The sequence below is a fragment of the Tursiops truncatus genome, chromosome 2 (genome assembly GCF_011762595.2).
Source record: "Tursiops truncatus isolate mTurTru1 chromosome 2, mTurTru1.mat.Y, whole genome shotgun sequence".
Taxonomy (NCBI): Eukaryota; Metazoa; Chordata; class Mammalia; order Artiodactyla; family Delphinidae; genus Tursiops; species Tursiops truncatus.
Genome location: NC_047035.1, coordinates 106,861,025 through 106,866,329, shown reverse-complemented (window position 1 = coordinate 106,866,329; position 5,305 = coordinate 106,861,025).

Genomic DNA, 5,305 nt, shown 5'->3' with positions numbered 1-5,305 from the left:
TTTGTTTTTTTTTGCGGTACGCAGGCCTCTCACTGTTGTGGCCTCTCTCGTTGCGGAGCACAGGCTCCGGACGCGCAGGCTCAGCGGCCATGGCTCACGGGCCTAGCCGCTCCGCGGCATGTGGGATCCTCCCGGATCAGGGCACGAACCCGCGTCCCCTGCATCAGCAGGCGGACCCTCAACCACTGCGCCACCAGGGAAGCCCTATTTTTCGTTTTGTAGAGAATCTCCATACTCTTTTCCACAGTGGCTGCACCAAATTTACATTCCCACCAACAGTGTGCATTCTCCACACCTGCTCCAGCATTTGTTGTTTGTGGACTTTTTAATGATGGCCTTTCTGACCGGTGTGAGGTGATCCTCATTGTAGTTTTGATTTGCATTTCTCTGATAATTAGCGATGTTGAGCATCTTTTCATGTGCCTATTGGCCATTTGTATATGTCTTCTTTGGAGAAATGTCTATTTAGGTCTTCTGCCAATTTTTTGATTGGGTTGTTTGTTTTTTTGTTGTTGTTATTACTGAGTTGTATGAGTTGTTTGTATATTTTGGAAATTAAGCCCTTGTCAGTCGCATTCTTTGCAAATATTTTCTCCCAGTCCATAGGTTGTCTTTTCATGTCAACTATACTACAATTCTAAAAAACAAAACATTTTGGAGGCAGAAACAACAGGTTTCGATGGTGGATTGGACGTGGTAGGTGAAGAAGGAATCAAGGATATGGTATGGGTTTTTAACTTGAGCCAAAAATGGAGGTGCCATTTACAGAGATGATGAAGACAGGAGAAAAACAGGTCTATATGGTATTGAAGGAGATTAAAAGCTCTGTTTTGGAGAGAGTGAGTTTAACATGCCATTTAGGGGCTTCCCTGGTGGCGCAGTGGTTAAGAATCCGCCTGTCAATGCAGGGGACACGGGTTCGAGCCCTGGTTCAGGAAGATCCCACATGCTGCAAAGCAGCTAGGCTCGTGCGCCACAACTACTGAGCCTGCGCTCTAGAGCCCTTACGCCTAGAGCCGGTGCTCCGCGACAAGAGAAGCCACCCAATGAGAAGCCCACGCACTGCAATGAAGAGTAGTTCCCCCCCCCCGCCCTCACAGCAACTACAAAGAAAGCCCATGCGCAGCAACAAAGACCCAACACAGCCAAAAATAAGTAAATTAATTAATTAATTAAAAAAACATGCCATTTAGGCATCTGTATGGAGATATCATCAGGAGGACAAATGGCAATACAGTCGAGTTCAGGGGAGAAGGGCAGGCTGGGGTTATAATATTGAGAATCAGCATGTAGCTGATAATTAAGCCATGAAATTGGAAAAGATAGGAAAAAAGAAAGAAAGTCCTCCCACAGTGAGAGGTCTGGTTGAGGGAAAGGGATTAGCAAAGGAGACAGACATGAAGCAGCCAATATGTAGGAAAAACGAGGGGAGCATGTTGTGGAAGTTAAGAGAGTATTTCAATGAGGTATAATCAGCTGTACCAGATCAGAGGCTCAATAAAATGAGTGTCAGCTGCCCAAAGAAGAAGCTACACGAGGTGAAGTGCTCTGGAAGCTGGAAGCCCGCGAAACACCCTTTCAGCTCCTCTGCCAGACTGTTGTAAGCTGAGGGCTGTAAAGGTGGAGAGGGCAAAAGTACAGCGAGAAAGGACCGCAGGGGGAGAGGAAGGAAGGGGCTGGCTCTTTCAAGTATCAAATGAGAAAACGCCAAGAGTGCAATTAGTAAACCACCTAGTCCTGTGCTGATGTCGTCGTTATTATTAGTGAGCCGGGGATTGGACTGAGACCGCCAGTGGGAGAAAGCAGGTAAGACGTATAGAAAGAGTTCTGGAGGAGGAAATTTCATAGCGAAGAAAACCCGTTCCTCCTGACAGCTTGCGTTAAAACCAGGCTTTGGATTAGGCGAGGAGATCGGGAGCAGTGTTGCGCTTCACTCGGAATTGACCCCTCGCGGCAGCAGCGAGCAAAAGCCCCGCGGATGCGAAGAGGGCCCAAAGCCCAGAGGGAGGAAGTCCGGCCCCAGATGTGAGGAAGTCCAGCCCCAGATGTGAGGAAGTCCGGCCCCAGATTTGAGGAGTCCCTCTGCCTCCGCCTCCCTCCTCCATCGGCCAATCAAGATCCAGCTGACGGCCGGTGGCGCAGGGGCGGGGAGGAGGGCGGAGTCTGAGGACCGTTAATCTATAGCTAGGCGGTATCTAGCTTTCCTCCGACTTCTTTCGCTCCAAAGACTCACTGTTAACCTGGTGGGCAGAAAACCACTTTGGAAAAAGCTCTTGCAGCTTCATATAAAACTAAATTATAAACTCCACGACCAGCAATTTCTCACCTAGGAACTTATTCAAGAGAAATTAAAGCATAAATCCCAGATCTCCATCAATAGGAAAATGGGTAAACTGTAGTATATCCATACAATGCAGTATTACTCAGCATTAAAAAGGAACCAACTGGGACGTCCCTGGTGGCTCAGTGGTTAAGAATCCGCCTGCCAATGCAGGGGACACAGGTTTGAGCTCTGGTCCGGGAAGATCCCACATGCCACGGAGCAACTGAGCCCATGTGCCACAACTACTGAGCCTACGCTCTAGAGCCCGCGAGCCACAACTACTGAAGTCCACATGCCTAGAGCCTGAGCTCTGCAACAAGAGAAGCCACCGCAATGAGAAGCCCGAGCACCGCAATGAAGAGTATCCCCTGCTCGCTGCTCCTAGAGAAAGCCCACGGGCAGCAACGAAGACCCAACAACGAAGACCCAATGCAGCCAAAAATAAATAAATACGTTTATTTAAGAAAAAAAAAAAAAGGTAAGCATAGGGACTTCCCTAGTGGTCTAGTGGTTAAGACTGCACTCCCAATGCAGGGGGCCAGGGTTGACCCCTGGTCAGGGAACTACAACCCGCCTGCTGCAACTAAGACCCGGTGCAGCCAAATAAATAAATAAATTCTTTTTTTAAAAAGGTAAGTATAAACTCTAGTTAATTCTATGCATGTTGAAGTGTTCAGACGTGAAATGAACTGTTGTCTGCAACTTTGAAATGAATAACAAAAAAATGGATTGACGCTCGGTGCTTTGTGACCACCTAGAGGGGTGGGATAGGGAGGGTGGGAGGGAGACGCAAGAGGGAGGAGATATGGAGATATATGTATATGTATAGCTGATTCGCTTTGTTATAAAGCAGAAACTAACACACATTGTAAAGCAATTATACTCCAATAAAGATGTTTTAAAAAATGGATTGATGAATGGGGAGATGGATAGATGGTTAGATGTGTTAAAACAAATACAGCAAAATATTAATTGTAGAATCTTGGTGGTAGGTATATGGTGTTCACTGTGAAAGTCTTTCTATCTTTCTGTATATGTTGGAATATTTTCAGAATAAAATGTTTGGGGTACCAGGGGCTGAGAGGAGAGAGGAATGGGGAGTTGTCTAATGGTTGTCTAACCATTGTCTAATGGGTACAAAGTTTCTGTTTCGGAATAATGAAACTTTTCTAGAAATAGAGGTGATGGTTATACAACATTTGAATGTACTTAATGGCAATGAATTGTACACGTAAAAATAGTCAACGTGGTAAATTTTACGTTTTGTATATTTTACAATTTAAAGAACCTTGGGGGCTTCCCTGGTGGCGCAGTGGTTGAGGGTCCGCCTGCCGATGCAGGGGACGCGGGTTCGTGCCCCGGTCCGGGAGGATCCCACATGCCGCGGAGCGGCTGGGCCCGTGAGCCATGGCCGCTGAGCCTGCGTGTCTGGAGCCTGTGCTCCGCAACGGGAGAGGTCACAACAGTGAGAGGCCCGCGTACCGGGGAAAAAAAAAAAAACTTGAGGGAATTCCCTGGCGGTCCAGGGGTTAGGACTCGGGGTTTTCACTGCGGGGGGCGGGTTTCGATCCCTGGTCGGGAGCTAATATCCCGCAAGCCGAGTGGCGAGGCCAAAAAAAAAAAAAAAAAAAATTGAAAGCCAAAAGAAAGAAAATGTTAGGGGAAAATTCATGTGGAAGCCTCCATGCTTTCTCTAGAACTGGTCTGGGGTACTACACAGAGAGAAGGGAGAAGGTAGCCGACAGTGTGAGTGTGCTAGGCCCACTGAGCAGAGGGTAGTGGAAAGAGAGAACACAGGCTTTGGAAATAAACAGACATGGGTTCATAATCCCAGCTTTCGCTTTCTAGCTTATGATTGTATTTGTTTCTTATTGCTATAGCTGCTGTAACAAATTATCACATATTTAGTGGCTTAAAACAACACAAATTTATTATCTTACAGTTCTGGAGGCCTAAAATGTGTCTCACTAGACTAAAATCAAGAGCTGTGTTCCTTCTGGAGAATCTAGAGGGGGATACCCACTTCCTCACCTTTTCCAGCTTCTAGAAACCTCCTGTATTCTATGGCTTGTCTCATGGCCCTTTCTTCCCTTTTCTAGGCCAGCAGTAACATCTTCAAATCAATCTTTCTCTCTCTGTCTCTCCCTCTTACACACACACACACACACACACACACACACACACACACATACACACTTCTGCTTCCTCCTCATCTCATCTCCTTCTCTGACTCTCTAGCCTCCCTTATAAGAATCCTAGTTGGGCCTACCCAGACAACCCAGGGTAATCTCCCCATCTCAAGATCCTTAATTTATCACATCTGCAAAGTCCCTTTTGCCATGTAAGGTAACATATTCACAAAAGGAATCTGGGGATTAGGATGCAGACATCTTTGCAGTTTGCGGGGCGGGGGGTCATTATTCTGCCTACCACAGTGACATTAAAAATTTTCCTGTGCCACTAGTACTCATATGTCAAGACAACACTTAAGAGGAAAAATATTTCTCATGATTTTTTCCTAACAGTCCTATTGAGATATAATTCACATACCATACAATTTAAAGCAAATAATTTAATGCTTTTTAGTATAGTCACAGAGTTGTGCAATCATCACATCTTCATCTTTCTCCATTTTTAAATATGAGGAAACAAAGGCTTGAGACATTAAGGAAACTTGCTTAGAGTAACATCTGACTGGCAGGCCTGGGGCAATGCACTGGCTGTCGAGCTGAGATTCCAGTCCAGGGCTGGACTCCCTTCACCAAGTTAGACCAGTCACCTGGGAGCAGTGTGGTGTAGCAGTTAAACTAGCAGGCTTAGACTTGGGTTCAAGGCTTTGTTTTGCTATCTACAAGCTATGTGACATCTGGTAAAACTTCTTGGAGCCTTGGTTTCCTCATTTGAAAAATGGGGGCAATTCAATAAATGAGCAGGCTGACTCACCTGTAAGATGCCTTCTAGCTATGTCATTCCAAGATTTAA